General features: G+C 29.9%; 1 pseudogene; it reads right to left on the reverse strand.

Annotated features, from left to right (window-relative positions):
* Positions 1-1,419: 1,419 nt before the first annotated feature.
* LOC147906491 (uncharacterized) lies at positions 1,420-2,251 on the reverse strand (annotated as a pseudogene).
* Positions 2,252-15,630: the final 13,379 nt, after the last annotated feature.

Consider the following 15,630-nt stretch of genomic DNA (forward strand, 5'->3'; position numbering starts at 1 on the left):
TTTTTATTCCTGTAGAAAAACTTTTTTTTTCTTTTAGTCTGGATGCTAAAAGTTCTGAGCTCTCTTTCGAGAGTCCTAAGTCTCTGCAAAGATCACTCACTTCATCTTGGTCCCATTTCTCAGCATCTGCCGTATTTTCCTCAAAATCTGACTCTTCTGTGCTAAAATTTTGACTCTCATCACATTCCAATGATCCATCTAACAAATCTTCATCATTTAAATCTTCCAGTTCCTCTTCATTTATTTCCTTGCTATCATTAGTATTCGTGTGAATAGGAACTGGAAAATTCACAGATCTGACTTGTGGATATGAAATTAAATTTTTATTCTTTCGGTTGTAACCTTTCACGTTTGTTAAACAGAAGAAACAGTCGGTAGCATGATTTGTTGGGGATCTCCATATCATTGGTTTAGAAAATACCTGCTTGTTAATTTCATTAAGAACACTACGGCATCTCGAACATATAGTTTTGGGAGTATATGAGTTGTCCAATGAACTTGTATCAATACTATAAAGTTGTTTATATTTTATTTTCAAAGCATCTGAAAATACAAATTTTTTCTTTTGTGGAATAAACTCCCCACAAACAATACAAAAATTATTCACGTCAATAGTACATGACAAATGTCTTGTAGCATTCGACTCTACAGAGGCCAAGTTTTCCACCACTGTAGAGCTACGGTCGCTTGATGACGACGCCTGCGGGCCCGCTTCCCCACCCTGACCAGCCGCCGATTCTGGGTATCCGAAACCCTGTCTCGTAAATTTTCTACGTTTAGTTGCCATGACGGCATAATCACCGTAACCCAGGGACTTCGCCGTATAGTGAGACAACTCCGTTGCACACCGTCACCACGGGGAGGTGCCCTAGTTGCAACCAAACCTAAATTCTGGAATCGAAAGCTAAACTCAAAAAAGATATGTATGAATACATTTTGTTTGTGCTTTATATTCAAATTACCTTAGAATGACCTTGTATGACCTCTAGGATAGGTCGCGGGTTTAAACAATTTATGGATTCGGATTCGGGGACCTCAAAAACATACTCATGCTTTTTTTCATATTTTTCAGACGGTTATTTCTCTACTTGACCTACAAATTTCCTACGAATAACCTCTAGGAGGGGTCGTGGGTTCAAACGAACTACGGATTCGGGGACCTCAAAAACATACCCACGATTTTTTTTTGGATTTTTTCGAAGGTTTTCTCTCCACTTGACCTTGAAATGACCTTGAACCTGATGTGATGAAGCTTAACCAACCCGCTCATCGTAATCAGCGACCCAAAAAACCTACTGGGACCAGTCCGCTTCCAGAGTATCCTTTTAGATCAAATGTTGACCTGTGTAATTCGTGCGATGGTAAGCGCGTGTCCTGCAATTTTTCAACACAATCAATGTACTAGTACGGAAAGACACCTTTTCGTGTGAGTAATTCAAATTCTTCATCCGATAATGTTGGAAATTCGGAACGTACAATTTTTAATTTATCTTTATCGAGATACGACGCCAATTTATCAAGACTTGCATTTAAAAATTTGAAAGAATCAATGAATCTTAATTTTATGCAATTTTTCTGAAAATTCTTTTCATTTGCGTCTTTGGTGCTATCGACATGTTTGGTGAATGAAATATATTTTTCTTTAGTTATCGGTAGTACCTATATCTACACGTCCATCGTACGCGGCAGCAATTTCCTTAATTATAAAATGTGCGTCGTAGCCCCATAAATTGTGAAAAACGATCGGAATATAAAATGAATTTTTATAATTTAAATTACAATTCGAATGCGCTGGACCACGATATCTACCGGTGAGATGACAATGATCGCGGATCGTCGTATCATCCGGCGCGAATGGTTTCTCACAAATATGACAACGCGTCGCGCTACGGTATGCCTCCAATTGTTCTTTCGATAACGTTTCCATGGGTACGTTGGCGGATACTATATTTTTCACTCGATGCGCCAAATCGTTGAGTTGTCGCGCGAATCACGCTATACAGTCTTCATCGCGATGGAAGTGATACGATGATAACGCGTCATCGTACGCACATCGCACGTAGTAGCCTATGCTAAACGCATTATGCTGTTGATACGCGTACGATGATGCGTCTTCCTTGTCAGATTTCGTCTTGCGTAAGACGCATTCCAGATCGGCGTAGACGATGAACGGCACTCGTTCTCGATTATTATAGTCGAATTCGAGCCACCTGTCGTGCTCGCTCGGCAGTCGGATAGTGGAGTCGTTCATCTTCTCGCAGTCCATTACGTGCGACTTCAATTTTTCGTTGGCACTGAAATAGTGCAAGCATCTGAAAAAAGAAAAAATTATAACTATTATCATTATTTTATTAGTAATGGAAAATTATAATAATTTTTTTTTTCATGTATACTTACCGATCGCAGAAAAATTTCCTGTTCTTTTTCCCACTAATCTGCGAGCTCACGAGACGAGATAGGTTTTTTATCCACGCAAAATGTCCAACACCGTTGCGTGGATCTTGCACGTACAACACGTTGACGTGTTTCTTCTTCTTTTCATTGGTGAGTCGCAGAGGAAGAATCTGTTTATTCTCGATGCCGTACACGTTGATCGACACCGCGTTTAACCGTTCAAATTTATAAATATCTTTTAAAGTCACTGGAAACTCAATGTTTGCGAGATTTAGTACTGTCGTATAATGCGGATATGACGATTCCCGATCCGTATTCTTTTCAGCCGGATACAGCGCGGCGATCACCGACCACGCGAAGCACGCATTGCCCGTTGAACGCACACTGATCACCGCTCGTTTCGTCGCTATTTCTCGTGGCACTTTGATGTGACATCCCGCGTGCATTGGATTATGCTTATTTACATTCACTATCAAATTGAGGATTCGCGACAATGCCCATCCGCTGTCAGGTTTCTGGAATTCTTCGAGCGATGCTAGGATAGGCTCGAAGACACGCTGCTCGTATCACTCGCGCAAATCGGTGTATCGGTATATCTCGTTGTTCTTTGTAATTATGCTCTTATGAGCACGTTTATCCTTCGTCGCGAACTTACCATTGAACGCGGTGTTCACTTTTACGCTACCGTGTCTTTCTACAGCGTCTCGCTCGTACACGCTCGAACACTATTTCTCTCGCGTCTTCCAAAAACCGCCGCGGCTCAATGTGATTAGAGTTTATCACAGCACCTGTTGATATACGGCTTTCAAAAGCGGCATCGATCTCTCGCCAGACGAGAAATCTTTCGTCGCGACTCGCGTACTCGCCTCTCGCGTACTCGCCACCAACGTGCACGAAACGTCGCTTCAATTCCAACTTTGCACCCGCGAGTGTGATCCTCGTCATCGCAGATTGTCTGTATCCAATGGTGACGCTTGGCACGACAAAATTCTTCGAGCTGCTCGATGCATTCGTCGCATCGTTGCAACCATGAGAAACACTCCACCAGAGTAGCGATCTGGCTGCACTGTTCCAACAGTTCGCGTTCTACTCGCACATAGTTTTCCATGTTTTTTTTTTAATGTGTGCAAAGTGGACACATGCTGCATGATAATATAATGTACAAAGGTAGTCTGCAATTGGCGCATGACCAACCGTCTAGCCTACCGAAAGAACCGGTCTCATGCACCCTGACGTGATATATTCCTCCGTAGTGGCGGTGATCTCGCAACGCATTTTTTTTTGTTTTTTTTGGGATAGACGCGGGGTCCGCGGCGACAGTTCGAAACGCACTTAGGGTGGACGCGGGGTCAGCGGCGGCGGTGGTGGCACTGATGCCTGCGGCGGGGTGGCGGCGGTGGCGGCAGCGTCTGCGGTGATGGGTGGCGACGGTCCCAATAATACGTGACACCACAACATAGCGATACGTATCATCATATCAGTAAACACTGATAGCGCCGGGACTTCCCGTGCCTCCCCCTCCCTTCCCCGCGCCTACCAGTACTCCCCGCGCCAACTCCTTTACGCGGATGCAATTAGTCTTGCGATACTCGCTTGTACGAACGGTTGAAAAATGTACTACGCTGAAGACAGCAACGCATCGTACGAAACGAAGAAGAACTGCAGTAACATGTAAGTTTTAACATTCTATATGCAAAAGAAACGTTTTTTAACATTATGTATATATACACAGCATGGAGCATCACAAGATGCGTTTATTGGGTAGACGTTACGATCTGACGACTACGGGCTATAAATTTTTGGAAATTGGAACCAACTTAAGTGAAGTGATAATTGTTTTATTGTGGAGTTATAATATGCAAAAAGAACAAAAAGTTGAGGAGACTGCCTCCTCCTCCTCTTTCTTAGAGGAGATTCAGAATAATATAGTTGATCTCACTCAATTAAATGTGGATCAGGTCCTCTGAGGGGAGCGCGGGGCGCGGGGGGTACTCGGTGGCGCGGGGAGTACTAGGGGAGGCGCGGGAAGTCCCGGCGCTATCAGTGTTACTGATATGATGATACGTATCGCTATGTGTAGTGTCACGTATTATTGGGACCGCAGCGATACGTATCATCATATTAGTAAACACTGATAGCGCCGGGACTTCCCGCGCCTCCCCCAGTACTCCCCGCGCCACCGAGTACCCCCCGCGCCCCGCGCTCCCCTCAGAGGACCTGAGTTAGAACCCGCCTATTATTCCTACTTATGGATGAATGGCATATAAAAAATTTAAATAGTTTGAAAAAAAAATTAATTTATGGGATTAAAGATATTCTATTGTTGTTTAATTTTTGAGTCTTGAATTATTATAAATGTTATTATAAATGTATTACTTTTTATAAATATTTTTTGATTATTTATAATTTTAGGAATAGTGAGGTTAAGATTTTATTATTTAGATTTAATATTTATTTTAGAATGATTAGTTTTTGAGTTTACTTCTGTAAATTTGAAATTTATTATATTAATTAATTGAATTTCTATATTATTTATTAGCTTTATTATATTGATTTCCTCAATAATTATATTGTATAAAATATTGTATAGTGTATATAAATTTAGAGAAGTATATAAATCAATTTAATTATCTATTGTTATTATTTATCTTATCAATAGTTTTAATAATAATTAGGCCTAATGTAATTAGAATTTTAATTGGGTGGGAGTTAGGAATAGTTTCTCATTGTTTATTATATTAGTTTATTGTTTATTGTTTATTATTATAGTTATTTATTATCATAATTATATATTTTATAATTATGATATAGTTACAATTTTATGTAATCGGATTGGTAATGTTGGGATTTTAATAACAATAAGGATAATAATAATAATCGGGAGATGAGATTCAATTATGTTTAAGAGGGGGGTACAGTTGAATTATTAATAATATTGGCAGCTATCACTAAAAGGGCTCAGATTCCTTTTTCTGTATGGTTTAACATGGGCCATTGACTGCTCCTACACCAGTGTCAGCGTTAGTGCATTCTTCAACATTGATTACTGCGGGAGTATACTTGATGATTCGTTTTAATAGATTTTTGATGGAGACAAGTATGAGGATGATTTTAGGTTTTTTTTCTATTGTTACTATATTTATATCTGGAATTATAGCTAATTTTGAGAATGATTTTTAAAAAATTATTGAATTTTCAACTTTAAGTCAATTGAAGTTAATAATAATAATTTTAAGTTTTGGATTTAGATTAATAGCATATTATCATTTATTAAGGCATGCAATTTTTAAGTCAATATTATTTGTGGCTGCAAGGGCTATTAATCATTCTACGAAAAATACTCAGATATTCGATTATTAGGAAATTTGAATGAAGTAAGTCCTTATGTAATAATAGGGTTATTAATTTCAAATATAGCATTAAGGGGTGTTCCTTTTATTTCTATTTAATTTCTTTCAGAAATTTTTTTATATCAGAATTGAAATGATATGATTATAGAAATTATTTATTGGAAAAAAGGTAAATATATTTATGTTTATTTAAATTATTAAATCTTTTTATCTTTATTAACAGTATCTTATTCAGTGCGGATATTTTATTATTTATTTTTTAACAGAAGATTAAAATTTTATAGATATGTGAATATTAAAGAAGATAGATTAATTAAAATATCTATAATTATTATGATATTTTTAAGAATTAGTGGGGTCATTGGTAAATTGGATTTTTTATTGTGATTATTATATAATTTATATATCTTTATTAATAAAATTAATTATTTTGAGGTACCATTTTATAGAAGTATTTTCAATAGGGGGTAGTTATTATTATAAGAAAATTTTTAAGAATGTATTATTATATATTTTTTTTTAGATATATGTGATTTTTAAGAAGATTATATAGGTGGATTTATAATCCGGTTAATGTTTGTGGATTAATAATTTCAAAATTGGAAAAAGTTGAGTAAAATTTATACGTAAAATTTTTATCACTAGATTTGTTGATAAACAATTTTATTATATTTATTATAAATTATACATATTTATTATTATAAATTATTAGGTGTTGGAATTAATTCGTAGCGTTTTACAAGTGATGGGAAGTACTTTCATTAATGTATTTTTTAATGCTCATGTGAAATAAATAACATTCTTTCATTAAAAAACGCTACGAATTAATTCCAACATCTAATATAAATATTTATATTTATTTTTGTTTATTTTAGAATTATAATATTTATATTTATATAATTTTTATAATTTATTTATATAACTTATAAGATAAAGCATAATATTGAAGATATTAGGATTTATTTAAAAAATTTATTTAAAAAATTTTTTTAATAAATATATAGTTAATAAATATAAATTTTATTTTTATAATGAAAATATAATGTTTTTTTAAAACTATATTTAACAAAAAATTTGGGAAAATTTCCATAAATAATGAATTAGGAATTTATTTTAAATTACTTCAACTAGAAAATTAAATTAAATATTTAATGATGTTAACAATAATATACCTCTTGTTTGGTTTTAGTTAAATAGAATATGAATTAAATTATAAATATTAAAATAAGTAAAAAGGAAAAAGGGCTACGAGCCTAAAACATAAATTGACAAACTGTGTAAATAGTTAAAATAGAAATAAAACTATGTCAAAATTAAAAACGTGAAATATAATTTGACAATCAGAAGGTGAACAAAACAAACGTTTCGATCCTAGTTGGATCATTTTCAATGTGACAAATAAATTAGTGTGACAAAATAAATTAACAACGGTAATTAACAATAGAGTTATAACGTAGATAAAAACATAAGAAATCAAGTAAAATTCGCATTCGGACGCAAAATTAACTATAAAACTCGCTCCAAATTGAGAGGAAATCAAACAAACGATTATAGTTGACAAAAATGTGCTCCTCCGAACCGTGTGTGTGTGTATAAGGACGAACATGTTTCTGTTAGCAAGTATAAATTGTAATAATAAATTAACGATAGAAGTAAATAAAAATAATAAGAAAAGTACAAATCGAGTCGCAAACAATAAAAAGAAAGGTACAAACAAGTCAAAATTAAATAATAAGTCAAAATTAAAAGAAAGAGGCAAAAATTATCTCTGACATTATAAGACAAGCACATAAGAAATAAAGAGTAAATTGCCGACATTCATTGTATATGTATGATGAGTTTAGAACAAATAAATTTATAATAAATATCTTATGTGTGTGTCGAAATGATGTATTATCGATTAGACAATGCAATTGGAATCGAAATTGATCGTCTCTCTAGGAAGCTAAAATATAAAGTACGACATATAAAGACAAGAAGGTTGAAATGGAAAACTAGAAAGGGAAGGGGGAAAAATAACAAGAAGGAAAGAATAAAGTGGAAGGGAGAGAAAGTAGGGAGAGAAGAGAAGGATAGGGAAGGGAAAGCAGTCAAGAAGGAGAAAGAGATTGAATGATCTGTGAATAAGTATCGGGTAAAGATTCGGTATCATTTTGTCTATTAAGACCTTGTTTCTGTCTTTTAATATGAATCATTTCAGACACCAATCTCTTATTGTATGAAGATTCACAGTCCAAAATTCTCACATCATTCCATTTTATTGAAATTATGATCAAAATTGATTCGATGATCAGTTATGACAGTAGGAGAACCTGTATTCTTTTTGATGTCAGAGATATGTTCGTGTAATCTCGTGCTCAATTTTCTCTTTGTCTGACCAACATAATTCGCCTCACAATCATCACATGAAATCTTGTAGACAACATTCTGATTGGATAGGAAATTAAGCTTGTCTTTTCCTCTCTTTATGAAGCTTTTTAAAGTGTTAGGAATAGAAAAGGCCAATTTACAATGAAACATACTAGAGATTGGAAGGAAACTTTCGGAAATAGATTTAACATAAGGAATCGTAAAATATTTGTCTTTATTGCGTGAATAGTGTGTAGTATCTTTGTTATATTTATGAAACTTTAATCTGCGTTCTATTGTAGAGAAAATAAAAGGAAGAGGATAACAGTTATTTAACCCTTATGTTACCACTCAAAAAATGCCACACTAATGACCACCCGGGGTACCCAGATAGTGCGGCTGCCTAAATCTTATACCTGCAGAGGATTATAAAGGTTACTGTATACGAATTTATTATTGTACTTTGCTCGAAATATCTCTATGAAATATTAATAAATCAATATTCATCCAATACATAAATTTATTTTCAAGTTTACGACAGTTTTACCTCGAAATTTCTGCATGGGTACCCGGGTACCCCGGGTGGTAACATAAGGGTTAAGAAAATATGAATAGCATCTATTAAATTTTCATCATTTTTACTTATTTTGATTTATTGAGTCTTATTATTGTTACAATATAAATATTAATTTTATATTATAATGATGATTAATAGTTTTGAGTAGAATATGAAAAAATTTTTTTTTAATTTGTTTGTAAATGTAGTACGTTATATTATTGGAATAATAAAAAATAAAATATCAAAAAGTGAGGGTAGAGGGGGGGGGGGTAGAAAGAGAGGTTAGTAATTAAATTTATGTATTTATTTTTTTAGATAGAATTCTTAGATTTTATAATTAAAAATCAATATTTTAATTCGAAGTTAAAATGTAAAATGTTTACTTTAAGTATTGAAAGGTTTAGTAATTAAATATTAGAGTGTTTATAGTAGTGTACGAAGGGAGGGGGGAGCTTTAGTTTAAATTGAATAAGATAGTTTAATTTATATTAATATTATTAATTACATTTTAATTATATAAAGTAGATAAATAAAATAATAAGGTATATATATTTAAAAATAATATTATTTTTTAATGCAATTAAAATGTTATAAATTAACTAATATCCTTAATTTTTATATGTAAAGTAAAAGTAGAGAGTGGATATATAATAAGGAGGGGGGAGTAAAAGATTTAAGAACTGGGGGAAGAAGGGGGTGTTAAATATACAATATATAAATATTATATTTTTCAATCAAGAGAGTGTTCATTGGATTCTGTAAAGAACAATAATTAAAATAAATAAAAATATAAATGAGTAGAAAATAGTAATGTTAAAATTTATGAATATATAAATTAGGGGTAAATAGAGAGCAATTTCAATATCGAAAATTAGAAAAATAAAACTAATAATAAAGAATTGAGTTCTGAGATAATCGAGAGCCTTAGATATTGAGTTGAATCCACATTTAAAGGAGAATATATTTTCTTGATTTAAATTAGTTTTTTTTAGAGATTATAAAGTTAGTTAAGAATGGAATAGAAGATAGAGCAAATAATATAATGAAGTGAATAAGATAATGTTTATAATTATTTACATTAATTTATTTATTCAAATTTTTTTATTGGAAGTTAAATATAATAATGATTTATACTTGATATATACTATATCAATATAAATATATAAATTGAATGAAAGTAAAGTTATTGTCTACAATTATAAATTATTAATTAAGATAGGAAAAATTTTCATAAAATAAGATAAGCTTAATAAAGGGGATAATTTTAAAGTATTTATAAATAATATAATAATAAATTAAAAAAAAATTATATTAAAATCTTCATCAATAAATAGAGATAATGAGAAATAGTCAAATAACATCTACAAAATGTCAATATCATGCTGCCTCAAATCCGAACTGGTAGTAGGGTGAGAAATGTATGTTATAAAGTCGGATTAATAAAACTGCTAGAAATAAATTTCCAATGATAACATAAATGTCTTGAAAGTCCGTGGCGATAAAGAAAGTTGAGCCATAAATAGAATCAGCTATAATAAAAGAAGAGTTAATATATTCAATTAATTGAAAAAGGGAAAAGTAGTAGAGGATAATTGTTAGAGTTTCTTCTTTTTCTATTTTTTTTTACTTTCGTTTTCTTCTTTTTTTACTTTCATTTATATCTTTATTAATTAAGGCATGATGGGTTCAAATTAAGCTGGAGGAAATCAAAATAATAGTGTTTATAAGAGGAATATTATAATAGAGGAATACATAATTGAGTGAAATCCTTGATGAAGTGGCTTCTCAAAGTACATCTCGTCATCATAGATATATGCAAATTAGGATGTTTGGAATTGATATGATTAGAAGGTGAAATTATGGCTGTAAAAATTATGGAATCAACTGATATAACAGATTAATTATTAAAAATTCTAAGAGAAATAATAAGAGGTCAGGGACTAAATGTAACTAAGTGGAAAGGATGATTATGATTTATCATAGTAATAATTGATAATTTAAGTTTTTCTTATATATAAAGTAGATAAAATTGAGAATACATAGGCTTGAATTATATTGTGACTTCAAGTATATAAAGATTTAGTGGAAATAAAAATTAGGAGGATTAAAAATATTCCTGATGAGGCAAAGAGGGTGAGTAATAAATGTCCTGCAATTATATTTGCTGTCAAACGAATAGCTAGAGTGAAAAGACGAATAATTAATCTAATTGATTCAATAATAACTATAAATGGTAATAATATAAAAGGAGTGCTCAGGGGAGTTAAATGGGCCAATAAATTATTTAAATAATTAGTGATTCTAAATAATATTAATCTTATTCAAAGTCTGAGGGAAAGGGCAAATCTTATGTGACTGGAAGTTGTGGAAATGTATGGAAAAAATCCTAAAAAATTATTGAAAACAATAAATAAAGTAAGTCTAGTGAAAATAATAATATTTGAAAAAGAATAATTGCTTAAAATTTTAAGTTCATTAAATATGTAATTAATAGATATATAATATATAATATTTCAGATATAAGTAATATGAGATGGTGTAAATCAGAATTGATATGGGAGTATAAATAAAAAAATAAATATACTTAAACAATTTAAAGATAAAGATGGGGATGAAATAGGATCAAAAATAGAAAACAGATTTATTATCATATTCAATTTCAAAAAATTTTTTTATTGGTTTATTTTAAGTGATAATGAACTTTATTATAATGTAAATTAGAGGGGAAAAAAGAAAAAATATAAAAGAAAAGTCAAAATTAACATTATTATTATGATAACTAGAAAAATTAATATATATGTTCACTTTAATATTATAATATTATTTGAGGAATAAAAGAATATTATTTAATTAATATTTTAAAAATAACAATCTAATGTTTTATATTTAATTAATTCTTTCCATTAAAAATAGAGTTGAATGTATTATCATAATTTGATTTAAAAGATCAATACTTTATTCAGTCATTTAATGGTTTATAAAAGTAAATTTGATTTTAAAATAAATAATGTAAATTGAATTAAGAAAAATATAATTTTTTTAAAAATTATATATGTTATAATAATATAAATTATTTATTGATAATTAATTAAATTATTATTATATATAGAAAAAATTTTTATTGCTAAAAAAATAAAAGAAATATAAAAATTATTAATTATTAATATAAAAAAATAAAAATATTAATTAATTAAAAAAAATATTAAAAATATGATAAGATGAATAAAAATATAATTAATAATTATGTAATAAATTATAATTGGAATTTAAGTAATAAGGTTAACTTAATTATATTAATTATATTAGTATAAAAATAAATAATTGGAACACGGAAGGGGGAAATACAAATAGAAGATAAATAAAAAAGTTAAAAAAGTTATTGTAAATAAAAATTAAATTTTAATATAGTGATGAAAATAAGATGAGTGGAGAATTAGTAAGAATATAGAGAATAGAGAATAAAATAATAAAATTAATTAATGATAAAATTCTGAATCATTTTTTAAAATTGGTTAAATTTCTAGGTTCAATAGCAATAGGTATAAAACTATGATTTAAGCCACAAATTTCTGAACATTGACCGAAGAATATTCCAGGTAATTAATAATAAGGTTTGATTTAGACCCAACCTGGAGTAGAGTCTATTTTGAGTCCTAAGGATGGGACTATTCAAGCATGAATTACATCTATAGAAGTAGTTAAGAATTCGAATGGGATAATTGAATGGTAAGATACAACGGTTGTCAACATCAAGGAGACGGAATTCATTTAGTAAAAGTTGGTTGGGAGTAATTATGAACGAATCGAAATCAATATTTAAAAGTATTCATATCTTCAATATCATTGATATCCTATAATTTTAATGGATAAATTATTATTGGAGATTTCATCAGTAAGATATAGAATTTTAATTGAGAGGATGGCAATAAAAATTAAAATAAATATAAGTAGTAATAGTTCAAATAATTTCAATTATTTGATGTTCTAATAAGAATTGGAAGAATTAATAAGTTTATTAAATAGAGATATAATAAATAAGATTAATGTTGTGATAAAAGTTAAGATAATTATTGTAGAATCGTAAAATAAAATTATTATATCATAAGGAGAATTTGAGTTTTGAAGGGAAACAGATCAAATATTAATTTTTAATAAAAGATATATAAAATAAAAATCTTTATGTTTGAGGTTTAAATTCACTGCACTTAAATCTACCATATATATATATATATATATATATATATATATATTTTTTTTTTTTAAATAATAGTATCAAAATACTAATATTAAAATAATTATTTTAAATTGTAGGAATTTCAGAGAAACTGTGATTTAAAAAGGGGAATTTATTTAATTATTCTAATGAAAAATTAAGAAGAAATATATTATTAATGATAAATTGTTTTTTTAGAGAGAGCTTCTCAAATAATAAATAATAAAATTGAAAGTCATAAAATAGAGATTAAAGATCGAATAGATAAAATAATATTATAAGATAAGAATGAATCAGGATAATCTGAGTACTCTCCTCTGAGCGTCTTAGAAAAAGTGGGGGACAAAAGGTTAAGTTAACTCCAATAAAAATGGAGATAAAATGAATATTTAAATAAAAATTATTTAAACTAAATCCAGAAATTAGAGGAAATCAGTAAATAAATCCTGCAACAAGAGAATACTGCTCTTATGGATAATACATAGTGAAAATGGGCTACTACATAGTAAGTATCGTGGAAAATATTATAATATTAATAGAAGAATTAGATAATATAATTCCTATAAATACTTCTATTGAGAATAGAAAAATAAATACTATGGAGCATCATAAGGTACAGTTGTAATTAATTTTTATACCGTGAAGAGTAGAGATTCATCTAAAAATTTTAATATCCGTGGGGATTACAATGATTATAGCAGCGGAAGTAAAATAGGTTCATTTATCTACATCAAGTCCGATGTAGTAAATATATGATGGGCTCAGGCAATGAAGCCTAAAAATCTAATAGTAATTATAGCATAAATTATTCCTAATGGACCAAAGATTTTAATCTCTTTCATTTATAATAATAAATATGAGAAATTAAGTCAATTTCAAGGAGGATTAAAATATAAAATTCAGGGTGTCCAAAACATCAGAATAAATGTTGTATAAAATAGGGTCTCCTTCACCAGAGGGGTCAAAAAAAGAGGTATTTAAATTTCGGTTAAAAGTGTAGCTCCGGCAGGAAAAGAATAATACGGCTGGTAAGAATTGATCAGATTAAGAGAAAAATTTTATCTATGAATAAAATTTTTTGATGTAAGTTTAAGATTATAAAAATAAAATTAATTTCGCCTAGGATAGAAGATATGCCTGCAATATGTAGAGAGAAAATAATTAGATCAAGTGATAATAATCTGTAGAACATATTAAATATTAGGGAGGGGGGGAAGGGATACATCCTGCGCCCGTACTAAAGTAAATAAATTTCTTAAAATAAGAAGAGTAAATGGATAGGGATAAAATTCACAATATTATATTATTTCTACATGCATAAGCATATCTGGTGAGCCAAGTATTAATGGAATAAGAAATTTCCGATCCTCTGCAATTATAAAAGGTATAAATATAAAAAAAATTATAATAAATGCATGATTAATAATTAAAGAATTATAAATTTGATCATTATTAATTAAATTTCTACAAGATCTTAATTCTAATCGGATAAGCATACTTATTATTAATCCAATTATACCGGATCAAATAGCTAATATAAAATAAAGAATTTTGATACCTTTATGATTAGTATAATAAAAAATAATCATTTATACATAATATGTTTATTTATATATAGGTAATAAGAAAATAATAGATCAAAATAAAAAAAATAAATGTAGTAATAATTAAATAATAAATAATAAGATAGGAAACAAGACCGTTTATATTAAATAACATTACAATCCGAAGCGCCATTACGGTCTAAGTATTAAGATGTTGAACTAATATATATATTTTTCAAACGAATGAATTAATTTCAGAAATAATAATTACGTGTCGATATCGTTGTCGACATTAACGCAATTGATCTGAAATGTTAATAATTCCCCCAAAATTCCCCAAATTAATCATAAACTTATTGCGAAAAAATATTGCCTCGGCCGGGAGTCGAACCCGGATCTCTTGCATTCCGTGCGAGCGTCCGGAGTCTTTAGACTACCGAGACCTTAGCAATAATTTTTCGCAATAACCGATATGTATCGAGAGTAACGCATCATTTCAGCGCGCGTTTATAAACAATAAGATAGGAAACAAGACCGTTTATATTAAATAACATTACAATCCGAAGCGCCACTACGGTCTAAGTATTAAGATGTTGAACTAATATATATATTTTTCAAACTAATGAATTAATTTCAGAAATAATAATTATGTGTCGATATGGTTGTCGACATTAATTGATCTGAAATGTTAATAATCCCCCCAAAATTCCCCAAATTAATCATAAACTTATTGCGAAAAAATATTGCCTCGGCCGGGAGTCGAACCCGATTATTAAGATTAATTTGGGGAATTTAGGGGATTATTAATATTTCAGATCAATTGCGTTAATGTCGACAATCGTATCGGCACGTAATTATCATTTCTGAAATTAATTCATTTGTTTGAAAATATATACAGGGTGGGCCATCTATTGGTACGTTTTTGAATTTCGTCATATGGCAACACCGAACGAGCTACAGACCCGAAATTTTGACAGTTTATTAGTCATACCGTCCGCGGCACGAAACAACATGTTTTCTCTTGAAGAGCGTTTTGAAATTTTAAAAACTTATTTTCAAAGTCAGTGCTGTGTCGCCGAAACTGTACGAATTTTGAAAAGAAATATGGGTCGTGATAGAGCACCCACCGAAGGAGCTATACGCAAATTGGTGAGGAAAGTTCGTGAGAAAGGGATGTTAGTGGATGACATTATATTACGACTGTTTTGAGTGAAATTGGCG

Source organism: Acromyrmex echinatior, unplaced genomic scaffold, assembly GCF_024713525.1.
Source record: "Acromyrmex echinatior isolate Ae372 unplaced genomic scaffold, ASM2471352v2 Scaffold25, whole genome shotgun sequence".
Classification (NCBI taxonomy): Eukaryota; Metazoa; Arthropoda; class Insecta; order Hymenoptera; family Formicidae; genus Acromyrmex; species Acromyrmex echinatior.